The sequence below is a fragment of the Callorhinus ursinus genome, unplaced genomic scaffold (genome assembly GCF_003265705.2).
Source record: "Callorhinus ursinus isolate GAN/ISIS: 27379988/994484 unplaced genomic scaffold, GSC_fseal_2.0 scaffold33, whole genome shotgun sequence".
Lineage (NCBI taxonomy): Eukaryota > Metazoa > Chordata > Mammalia > Carnivora > Otariidae > Callorhinus > Callorhinus ursinus.
In genome coordinates, this window is record NW_027397095.1 from 9,086,363 (window position 1) to 9,099,877 (window position 13,515).

The window sequence follows — 13,515 nt, forward strand, 5'->3', positions numbered from 1 at the left end:
CCACACCAAGACCCATAGTAATTAAAACGGCAAAAAGTAGTGATAAAGAAAAAATTGTAAAAGCAGCAATAGAAAATATGACAATTACATACAAGGGAAACCTTATAAGTCTATCAGCGGATTTTTCAGCAGAAATTTTGCAGACCAGAAAGGAGTGGCATGATATATTCAAAGTGTTGAATGGGAAAAATCTGTAGCTAAGAATACTCTATCCAGCAAGGCTATCATTCAGAATAAGAGAGATAAAGAGTTTCTCCGACAAACAAAAACTAAAGGAGTTCATGACCACTAATGCAGCCCTACAAGAAATACTGAGTGGAAAGGAAAGACCATAAGTGAGAGTATGAAAAGTAAGACCATAAGTGAGAGCATGAAAAGTAAAAAACACAAAAGCAGTAAAAATAAGTATTACTGTAAAAATCAGTCAAGGGATTCATAAAATGAAAGGATATAAAATATGACATCATATGCCTAAAACCTGAGGGGCAGAGGAGTAAAGAATGGGTTCAAACTTCACGACCATTGACTTAATACAGACTGCTATATGCAGAAGACGTTATATACAAACTTAATGGTAACAACAAATCAAAAACCACTAATAAATCTGCAAAGATTAAAGAAAAAGAAATCCAAATATATCACTAAAGAAAACCAGCAAAGCATGAAAGAGAGAAAGACACGAAAGGATCAGAGAAAGTCTTCAGAAACAACCTCAAAACAAGTAATAAAATGTCAATAAATACATATCTATCAATAATTACTTTGAATGTAAATGGATTAAACACTCCAATCAAAAGACATAGGGTGACAGAATGAATAAAAAAAAACAAGACCCATCTATATGCTGCCTACAAGACACCCATTTCAGACCTAAAGACACCTGCAGATCAAAAATGAGGGGATGGAGAAACATTTATCATGCAAATAAACGTCAAAAGAAAGCTGTGGTAGCAATACTTATATCAGACAAAATAGACTTTAAAACAAAGACTGTGACAAGAGACAAAGAAGGACACTATATAATAAAAAGGGGACAATCCAAGAAGATATAACAATTGTAAATATTTATGCACTCAATAGGGAGCACCCAAAAATATAAAACAATAACAAACAGAAAGAAAATAATCTTTAATAATACAGCAATAGTAGAGGACTCTAACACCCCACTTACATCAATGGACACAACATCCAAACAGAAAATCAGCAAGAAAACAATGGCTTTGAATGACACACTGAATCAGATGGATTTAACAAACATATTCAGAACATTCCATCCTAAAACAGCAAAATACATGTTCTTTGCAAGTGCTCATTGAAAATTCTCCTGAATAGATCACGTTAGTCCACAAAACAAGTCTCAACAAACTGAAAAAAACCAAAGACATACCATGCATGCATCTTTCCTGACCACAATGATACAAAACTAGAAATCGACCACAAGAAAAAATTTGGAAAGAGCACAAATACATGGAGGTTAAATAACATGCTACTAAACAATGAATGGGCAACCAAAAAATCACTGGGGAAATAAAAAATTACATGGGGATAAATGAAAATAAAAGCACAATGGCCCAAAATCTTTGGGATGCAGCAAAAGCAGTTGTAACAGGGAAGTTTACAGCATCTCAAAAAGCAAGAAAAATTTCAAATAAACAGCCTAACTTTACACCTAAAGAATCTAGAAAAAAGAAAAACAACCAAGAGAATCCAAAACCAGCAGAAGGAAGAAAATAATAAAGACTAGAGTAGATAATGCATTATTTGTTTCAGAATATACAATACATTATATGAAAAAAAAAAGAAGATAGCAGGAAGGGAAAAATGAAGGGAGGGAAATCGGAGGGGGAGATGAACCATGAAAGACTATGGACTCTGAGAAACAAACTGAGGGTTCTAGAGGGGAGGGAGGTGGGGGATGGGTTAACCTGGTGATGGGTATTAAAGAGGGCACCTACTGAATGGAGCACTGGGTGTTATATGCAAACAATGAATCATGGAACACTACATCAAAAACTAATGATGTAGGGCGCCTGGGTGGCTCAGTTGGTTAAGCAACTGCCTTTGGCTCAGGTCATGATCCTGGAGTCCCAGGATCGAGTCCCACATCGGGTTCCCTGCTCAGCGGGGGGGGGGGGGTTCTCCCTCTGACCCTCTTGCCTCTTGTGCTCTCTGTCTCTCATTCTCTCTCAAATAAATAAAATCTTTAAAAAAAAAACTAATGATGTAATATACGGTGATTAACATAAAAAAATTTTAAAAAGTAAAAGACTAGAGCAGAAATAAATTATATAGAAAATTTTTAAAAATCAATAGAACAGATCAATGAAAACAGGAGTTGGTTCTTTGAAAAGATTGATAAAATTGATAAACCTCTAGCCAGTCTCATCAAAGAGAGAGAGAGAGAGAGCCCAAATAAAATCACAAATGAGAGAAGTAACAACAAACGCCACAGAAATACAATTATAACAGAATATCATGACCTATATGCCAACAAATTGGACAACTTGGAAGAAATAGATAAATTCCTAGAAGCATATAACCTACCAAAACTAAAGCAGGAAGAAATAGAAAATTTTAACAAACCAATTACCAGCAAAGAAATAGAATCAGTAATCAAAAACTCCCAAAAAATAAAAGTCCAGGACCAGACGGCTTCACGGGCAAATTCAACCCAACATTTAAAGAAGAGTTAATACCATTCTTCTCAAACTATTACAAAAAATAGAAGAGGAAGGGAAATTTCCAAAATTCTTCTATGAAGCCAGTATCACCCAGATACCCAAACTAGATTTAGACATCACTAAAAAAGAGAACTATAGGCCAGTATCTCTCATGAATATAGATTCAAAAATCCTCAACAAAATATTAGCAAACCGAACCCAACAATACATTAAAAAATTCATACACCACAATCAAGTGGGATTTATTCCTAGAATTCAAGGATGGTTCAATATTCACAAAATCAACATGATATGTCATATCAATAAAAGAAAGGATAAACATCTTATGATCATTTTAATGGATGGAGAAAAAGCATTTGACAAAGTACAACATCCATTCATGATAAAAACCCTCTGCAAAGTAGATTTAGAGGGAACATACCTCAGAATGATAAAGGCCTTGTATGAAAAACCCATAGCCAACATCATACTCAATATGGAAAAACTGAGAGCTTTTCCCCTAAGATATTTTTTTCTATTTTAGTTTCTGATTGTCAGAGAATTTTGGTCTTGCATTGTTGCATCTGCCATTCATTTTATCTTCAGATACAGACTGTTTAACCCAATATTATTATCAACTACATGTTTCATCTGTGGAATCTCTTTTCCATTTTGTAACCTTAAACATCCACTGTAATCCCTCTCCTGCTGTCATACCATGTAACCATTAAAAATTCCATATTCCAGATATTTAGGGAAGTCAACTCTTCTGCTGATTTGAATGAACAACCATTCCCCCTAGTTTTATTATTAGAAACAATACTCTATATTAATGACGAACTGTTTACTTATTCATTCACTGATTCATATAGAAAGTACTTAATATTAACACAGCAGTATACCATACAACAGTTAAGAAATGGTGAGTTTTTATAATTCTTCATTCTTGAAAAAATTACAAAGAACAACTTTGTGTATATTAAATTTCTAAAATAAGAGAAAATTAAACTATATTAGGTATAATTCATTAATCCTGGTGGTTGCCATGGCTTTTAAGAAATCATTTATAATACTTAAATACAATTAAAATGATGGGATTAAATTTGAGGGGATGAAGAAAAAGTGTCAAAATATATTTTTTATCATTTCTAAGGAAGAGTTTAGGCAATAGCATTTACTCAGCAGTACAAACATTATTCATACTAGCAGCAATACACCCAAAAAAGACTTTTGCTGGCAAGAGCCTCACCTCTGAACATAAAAGGCATTGTTATTTTTTTAGAAGGAAAACAATTAGAAAAGGAAAGAAAAGGAAAAGAAAGGAAAGGAAATCCAAAAAGTGGCTACTATAATGTAAACAGAAGAAATAGTTTCATATTTAGAAAGCCAAAGTTGTAAAGAAATTGTTGTAACATATTTGCCTTTCCAAATATGTAACAGACTTGGCTATGTCTCCAGTTTCCATTTTCATTTCCATATACCAGCTTTAGAGTTCCTTTCTACAAGGAAAATTTTGAGACTGTATACTTCCTAACTCTAAGAATATTTAGCAGCTCATTTCCCCAAGAATATTCTAAGAATTGCATTTCATATTTGACACATCTTTTGGCAGTTCAGCTATATTCATTACTCAGAAAATTAAAAAGAGAACTACTGTATGATACAGCAATCCCACTTCTGGATATATATCCAAAAGAAGTGAAAGCAGGGTCTCAAAGAGACACTTGCACACCTACATTCATAGCATTATTCACAATAGCCAAGAGGTGGAAACAACCCAAATGTTCATCAACTGATGAATGGATAAACAAATTGTGGTATATACATATTATAGAATATTATACGATCTTAAAAAGGAATAAAATCTCCCTGAAACACTATATAACTATATAGAAGAAATATTTTTTTTTCTGATGGTCAACAGGGATAATGATCACAGACATTCTGAAATCTGAAGAAGACTCTAAAGAAAAAACAACATGAATGTTAAAAGATTACTCTTCCAAGAAGAAATGTAACTTTCCAAGCCTTCCACTCTGTCTTAACTGAACTGAACAATGCCCATGAAAAAATTATTCATGTACAAATTTTCAGAGGAAAAATTTTATACAGAAATAATTTCTCTGTATGACATTAACCACATAAAATACTATGTCTTAAAGTAGAACACGCTAAAAAAAGAAGGAGGAAGAGGAGGAGGGGGAGGAGGGAGACAAGGAAGAATTCTTGTCCCATGCTACAATGTGGATGAACATTGACAATATTATCCCAAGTTAAATAAGCCAGTAACAAAGTCAAATACTATATTATTCCATTTATATAAAGTACCTAAAGTACTCAAATTAATAGAAACAATATAAAATGGTGGTTAGCTGTAGCTGGGATGAGGGGGAAATGGGAAGTTGTTTAATAGTCCAGCTTTTGAAAGGACAATACCCTTGATCATTGCCTCCCCTTATTCCAAAGGAAGATTTCAATATAGTGTTTTCATCAATTTTCATTCAGAACCTTTAAAAACATTAATTTGCTTAATCCACAGGACTAGCGATTAGAGCTGTAGAAAAGACTGTTCTGAACTGTACAGTTTAAGTACTTTGCATAGACACAAGGTTGATAGGTTTTTGAAACCTCTAACTGCTTAAAGCACATCTTTTACTCTGTCATTAATCGATTGGCACTCTTTTGCCTGTTTGCTCTACAATAACACAGAAAAAAACTTCATCACACATTTCAATGACACTTTAGATAGAGTGAATACTAGAGAGACAGTAGATTGCCTGAACTGGAAGAGAGAAGATAAGTAGATTTATCTCCTCTTTTTTTTCTTGCAACTCTGCAAAAACACAAACAGAATTATATAGCCAATCATTAAAACCCCTTTATCTTATTACATAGGCCTAGATCAAGATAATTTCTTTTTAACACAACAGTGATGATGTTGTAATGCTTCTTAAAGCAGTTCTCTCTCTAATGTTTCATTAGCTTTTTAAACTTCTTGCTTTGATCCAGAGTATTTTTTCTTTATTTCATTTGTAAAGCAAGTAAATGTAATAAGCTCCCTTTTGGAAAATCAGCCTGGCTTAAATCATGCATTCTTTATACAATGTTAGGAGGAGAATGGTTAACATTTGTAGCCTCATGACTTGCAAATGAAACAAAATAATAACGCTTAGCAAGACATTAGAAGAACACATTCACCATGAATCATACTGCCCTTGAAGGTGCAGCTTAAAAAAGCAGAGGAATAGATTTGACACCACTTGGACTTGCAACTCGGACATGCTGCATTAAACTGTTCAAAATTAATTTAATCTGAGCAAGGAGAATAATAGCCTCTCAGTTCAAGGCTTCTGATAGCAGTAATTTGCACTCGAAAGTACTTCCAAAGGGAAAGAATAAATGAAGGGCGACTCTCCAAAACTGAGTGAGCAAATGTATTCACTAAATGAAAGCCTCTTGATCACCCTATAAAAGATCATCCAAAAAAATGACACATTCTATATCATTCTCTTGGGTAGGAATTTTCTCTTGCAACTGTTCAGTTGCTCTGCTTTGGGAACAGATTCATCCCTTTTTGAACTGTTGATGGCTCTGAAGGAAGTGTCTGGCTTTAGTTGCTGCATTAATTCAGTGGCCCCAAACCAATTTGACAAAAGATCATGCAGTCATGGGCTTTGTGCCCAATATTCTCTTTCATATTCTTGGGGAAGGCATTTCTTGGTGAGTTAAGTGAGCAAGAATCATAGCAAGTATTTAGGGTTTGAAACAATCCATGCCACTTTCTTACAGTCACAAAAATGCTCTCACCAAATCCAGGTGCCAAGATGCTAAGCAGAGGGAAAGACATGTACCCAAGAGAGGGTGCTCACACTAAAAGGCCTGACTCACCAAACGAATCAATGGAGTAAGTAATCAGCAGGCGCAAACTGATATATAGAGTGATTTGAGAAAAACTAATAGGATCTGCCTGCTCAAAATTCTCTCTTACGTTGACTGACCACAGAGTCAAAGATTCTGCTCACACATCATTCCCTTGGAAATAATGCCTTCAGGAATCACTGACACATTTATTTATTACATTAGCAATCATCTAGCACTTCACAAAACTCTGAGAGATTGGGACAGAACCTAGACATAGAAAAAACTGGCTTTAAGAGTTCTAGGCAGGTAAGTCCCTTTGGAAGTAGATGGAAGATGGGACTCCTGATTTAAATGCTTCTCACTCATAACTAGTAAAAACTAAATAAATAAAAGTAAATACAACCCAAAATAGTGATGCTAAGTTCCCTAATAATTACATGCATGGAAAGACAAAACTAACTTCATTTTAGACAATTTATTTTCCTTGATGTTAATCAAGTAGTTTTCTGCATACACTGGGAGAAATTATTTTTCCCTTGATTTGAGCTCTAATGGTGGTTAGAAAGTACATGCAGAGAAATACAAAGAATGAGTTTTTCCAAATAGCATGAGAATAAGTAATATATTAGTATTCAGGTTTCATTTCCAATTCCTTAGTTGCTTTTCTTTTGCAAATTTAGAGGAAGGAAAACCAAAAGGTCTTTTTAAATTCTCTGATAACACTTAATTTCTTCTGAATAATTTACCTGCCAGTAGTTATTTGTTCTATAATAATTCAAGAAATGCTGGTTATGCCAAAGTCCCATAAAAAAAGAATGTCTCTAAGATATGTTAGAGGTTTAAAATAAATTGAGGACTTTCAGGACATTAAACAACATACTCAGTTGTTGTTGATCAGTGTTTTCCCCCTCCCCAGCAAAAAAAAAAAAAAAAAAAAACAAAAATGAATATCATTTAAAGGTTGTAAGCAATGTTTTGAACATTTATCTGTTCTTCAGTGAAAACTAATGAAATTTCTTCCCAGAACTATATCATTTCATGGGTTAGATTGATATTATTAGATGAGTGGTTTTAAAACTCTTAGTTAACAGCAAATTTCAGAATGGCTAAAGTATTATTAATCTCATGTTAGCCAGTTTCTTCTTTTCATTTCAGAAGAAACAGAATTTTACATATTAACGTTTGATAATAAATTAGGTTAGTTTTCTCAAAGTGGGGCTGTGAACCATTTGTATCAAAATCACTTATGGTATTAAGAAAATATGTTGTCATGCCCCAATTCCTGAGGCTCCCTCCTTATAGGATTCATTCTGAAGTTTGAGAACCACTGCTTTCCATATTTTAAATTGATGCCTATCCAATGAAGAAACCCATCCTGAAATATTATTGAAGGATTGGCTTATAGCCTCTGCTTTAAAACTTCCACTGAAATGAAACTTATGTCACTTATCAGCCATTATTAAATAGCAGTAATGGCCAGAAAATTTTTCCTTATACTGAGTCAAAATAAATCATGCAACTTCTACTTAATTGGTTCTAGTTCTTCCCTCTGAAACCATGCAAAAAAAAAAATGTAATCCCTTTTCCACATGACCGTCCTTCAAATACTTGGAGAATACTACTATATTTCCTCTGTTTTCCACCCTGGGCTAAGTATCTTCAGTCCACACAATTATTCCTGCTGATACCATTTCCATATGCTTTACCATTCTTGTTGCCGACCCTAGATATGTTCCAGTTTGTCACTGTCAGCCTTAAAATATGGTGCCTAGAGCTGAACATAATATAGAAGATGTGGTTTGGCCGGTATAAAGTATTGTGACACTATGCTTTCTTTCACTTGTTTAGAGCACAAGGCATTAATAAAGTACCTTAAACTTGAACAGGCTTTTGTGACTGTATATATATATATATATATATATATATATATATATATATATATATATATATAATTTTGCCTTTACACATCACTGTAACAGCATATTTTGCTTACAGTGAACAAAAACCCAAAAACCTCTAGGTCTTTGTTAAGTACAAGCCTATCAAGATAGCCCCTCCTCACACCTCACAATCCATGTATACAGTTAAAGGCCAGGACTTAGATTTTATGTCCTTTGCATAAGATTATATTAACAGTAGGAGTTCCTGGGTGGCTCAGTCAGTTACAGTTATGTGTCTGCCTTCGGCTCAAGTCATGATCCTGGAGTCCCAGGATGGAGCCCATATCCGGCTCCCTGCTCAGTGGGGAGTCTGCTTCTCCTTCTCCCTCTGCTTCTCCCCCCCTCCGCACCCCAATGCTTGTGTTCTCTCTCACTCATTCTCTCTCTAATAAAAAAAAATCTTTAAAAAATTATATTAACAGCAAACCATCACTGAAGCATATTGCTTTTTTTTTTTAATCAAACACAATTCAGTAATCTGCATTCCTTTTAGCTTTGGGTCATCTGTTAAATTTGAGAAGTCTTATTATTTTTATACCTTCATTAAAGCCAACAATCAAAATACTAAAATTCAGGACAAAGTTTAGAATCCCATTGGCAAGCCCTTAGTGATATCCTACCAGGTGGATCTGAATCCATTAATTAAAACTTTAAAAAATTTTGTGAGTTATTACATTTAAGTGGAATCATACACTATATGGTCTTTTGCATCTGGCTTCTTTCACTTAGCATAATGTTTTCAATATTCATCTATATCGCAGCATGTATTAGCACTTCATTCTTTTTTTATGCCTGAATGATATAGTATTATATGGATATGCTACATTTTATTTATCCATTCAACTGATGGACATCTGGGTTGTTTCCAAATTTTGACTATTATGAGTAGTGCATCTATGGACATTCCTGTACAAGTTTTTTCATGAACATATGTTTTCATTTTTCTGGAGTATACACCCAGCAGTGGAATTTGTGGGGCAGATCTCAACTCTATGTTTAACCATTTGAGGAACTGCTGGATTACTTTCAAAAGTGGCTGCATTATTTTATATTAGCAGCATCACCGTATAAGGGTTCTGATTTTTCCATATGCTCAACAACATTGTTACTTTCTGTCTTTTATAATATAGTCATTCTGGTAGATGTAAAGTGGTATCTCGTGGTTTTTATTTGCATTTCCTTCAAGTCTAAGGATTTTTTGAGCCTGGTTTCATGAGTGTATTACCTACTTGTTTATCTTCTTAGAACAAAGTCTATTCAAATCATTTGCCCATTTTTAAAATTCATGTTTGGGTCTTTTTATTGAGTTGTAAGTCTTCTTCACATAACATGGATATGAGTCCATTATCAGATATATTATTGAGAAATATTTTCACCCATTCTGTGGGTTGTCTATTCAATTTCTTGATCATGACCTATGAAGTACAGGGATTTTTTTTTATTTTTTTAATTTTGGTGTTGTTTAATCTATTTTTCTTTTGTTGCTTGTGCTTTTGGTATCATGTTTTAAAAACATGCTTAATTCAAGTTCATGATGATTTATACCTATGTTTTCTAGTAAGAGTTTTATACCTTTAGCTCTTACATTTAGGCCTTTGAAACATTTTTAGTGAATTTTTATATGATATGAGTTAGAGGTTCAAATTCATTTTTATGCATGTAGATATCTAGTTGTCCCAACACCATTTGTTGAAAGGCTATTCTTTGCCCCATTGAATTGTTTTGATATCCTGTTGAAAATCATTGGTCAAGGGTATATGGGTTTATTTCTGTACTCTCCATTTTGTTCCACTGATGTCTGTTTGTCCTTACTTCAGCACCACTGTCTGTGTTAGTGTCTTGATTAGTGTAGCTTTGTAACAAGTTTTAAAATGAGGAAGTGTGAGTCCATCAACTTTGCTATTTCTTTTTCAAGATCATTTGGCTGTTGTGGATTCCTTGAGTTTCCACTGAATATTAGAATCAACTTGTCAATTTCTGCAAAAGAGGTAACTATGATTTGGTAAGGATTGCACTAAATCTGTAGATCCATTTAGTATTGCCATCTCAACAATATTAAATACCGCAATCCATGAACACAGGATATCTTTCCATTTGTTTAGATCCTCTTTAATTTCTTTGATAATGCTTTGTAACTTTCAAGTATATAAATCTCACACTTATGTAAACTATTTCTAAGGACTTTATTCTTTATATGTCTTTGCAAATGAAATTGCTCTCCCAGTTCTAATTGTGGCTTGCTCATTACTATGTAGAAACACAATTGACTTTTCTATATCAAAATCATGTATTAGTTTTAATAAATTTTTAAGGGATTCTTAAGGATTATCTATGTACAAAGTCATGTCATTGTCAAATAGATATATTTATTCCTTTCTAATATGGATGAATTTTATTTCCTCTTCCCTTTTTGCCATGACTGGAACTCCCAGTACAATCCTGAATAGAAGTGGTGAAAGTAGACATTAATGTCTTGATCTTAGGGGGAAAGCATTCAATCTCTCACCATTACGTATGATGTTAGCTGTGGGTTTTTCATAGATAGCCTTTTAAAATCTGAGGAAGCTTCTGTGATTCTTTGATTATTCAGTGTTTTCATAATGAAATGGTGTTGAATTTTGCCAAAAGCATTTTCTGCATCTATTGAGATGATCATGTAGTTTTTGAACCCTACTTTATTGATATGATGTATTACAATAATTGATTTTTTGAAGGTTAAATCAATCTTGCTTTTGTGGTATAAATCCCACTTGGTCATGGTGTATAATCATTTTTATATATTGTTAGGTTTCATTTTCTGGTATGTAATTGGGGTTTTTTTGTCTATATTCTTAGGAGACATCCGTCTGTAGTGTTCTTTTCTTGTGTTATATTTTTATCTGATTTTGGTATCATGGAAATGAATTGAATGAATAAATTGAAGTGTTCCCTCTTCTTCTATTTTTGGGGGCATTTGTGAAAAATTGGTATTTTTTTTCAATGTTTTGTAGAGTTCTAAAGTAAAGCCAATTAGGGCCTGCACTATTTTTGTGGGAAGTTCTTGGATTACTAATTCAATATCTTTATTTGTTATGGGTCTATTTAAAATTTCCATTCCTTCCTGAGTCAGTTTTTGTTTTTTGATATTCTAGGAATTTGTTCATTTTATCTAAGTTGTATATTTTGTTGGCATATACTTGTTGTTAGAATTACCTCATAATTCCTTTTATGTATGTAATGTTGGCAATAATATTCCCTCTTTCATTTACGACTTCAGCAATTTGAATCTTCTTTCTCTTCATAAATATAGCTAATGTTTCAGTTTTCTTGATCTTTTCAAAGAAGGAGCTTAGTTTTTTGATTTTCTCTATTCTGTTTCTATTCTCTGTTCCATTAATTTTATGCTTTAACTTTAATTCTTTCTTTCCTTTTCCTTCCTTTGGCTTTAGTTTGCTTTTCTGTTTTCTGTGTCTCAGGTAGAAGATTAATTTATTGATTTGATAATCTTTCTTCTTTTTAATGTAGGTGTTTTTAGCTATAAGTATTTCTGTAAGCACTAGTTTAGCTACATCTCATGAGTTTTCATATATTATGTTCTCATTTCCTTTTATCTCAAAGTATTTTCGAATTTTCTTTGTGATTTTTACCTTTGAGACATTCATTAGTTAATAATATGTTGTTTAATTTCCACATACTTGTGAATTTTCTGAACATCCTTTTATTATTAACTTCTAATTTCACTCCACTGTGAACAGAGAATATACTTTGTAATATTTAATTCCTTTAAATTTATCGACAATTTTATCATGACCTAGCAATTTTTTTTTTTTTATCATGGAGCATGTTCAGTGTGCCCTTGAAACAAACATATACTGTTATTTTTGTATGGAGAGCTCTATAGATGTCTAGTAGGTCTTGTTCAGATATAGTATTGCTCAAGTCCTCTATTTCCATGTTCATCTTCTTCCTGTTGTTCTACTCAATACTGAACATGGGGTGTCAAATTCTTTAAATATCATTGCTAAATTGTATATTTCCTACCTCAATTTGGTCAACTTTTGTTTTATATTTCAGGTCTCTATTGTTAGGTGCATATTTGCTTATAATTATTATAACTTCTTAGTAGATTAACTTTTATCATTATAAAATGTTCCCTTTTATTTCTAGTGCCATTTTGTTTTTTAAAATATTTTTTCTGATATTACTATGGCCAATATAGCTTTCTTGTGATCACTGTTAACATGATATATCTCTTCTTATTCTCTTCCTTTCAACCTATTTTAATCTATTTGAATCTTTAAATCTAAAATATATCTCCTACAGACAGCATATAGTTGAATTTTATTGTTTTTATCCAATCTAACAATCTCTGACTTTTGATTATATTTTTACTATATTCACATTTAAATTTATTCATGACATAGTTGGATTTATGTCTGCTTTTTTACATTTGGTTTTCTATATGTCTTGTGTCATTTTTGTTTCTCTATTCCTCCTTTACTGCCTTATTTTGTATTAAGTAAATATTTTCTAGTGTAACATTTTAAATACTTTAATGATTTTTTTCAGCATATTTTTAATCATATTCCTGGTGGTTGTTATAAGATTTATTACATACATTTTAATTTATCAGAATCTACTTTAGAATTATGCCAACTTAATCACAGTGAGATAAACATACAATACTCCTACATAGCTCTATCCCTCTTCCCTCTTTTTGTGCTATTAATATATATATATATATAAAACAATATGTATATATAAATAATATATATGTTTATCTATATATGTTACAAACCCAACAATACATTTTTATAATTATTATTTACATAAAATTATGTCCATTTATAAAGCTGAGAAAAGAAAGGAGAGCAAGTATAGAGCAAGTATATCTTTATATTGGCTGTTATATTCCCTTTCTTATTTAACACTTACAATTCTCTTTACCTGTTTCTGTGGGTTATCCTCTTCTGTCATTTGTCATTTGTCATTTGTCATTCCAATACAACTTTGCTTTGACCCACCTCTTTGGTGTTATTATTGAATATATTACATTTCAATATGTTATAGAACCA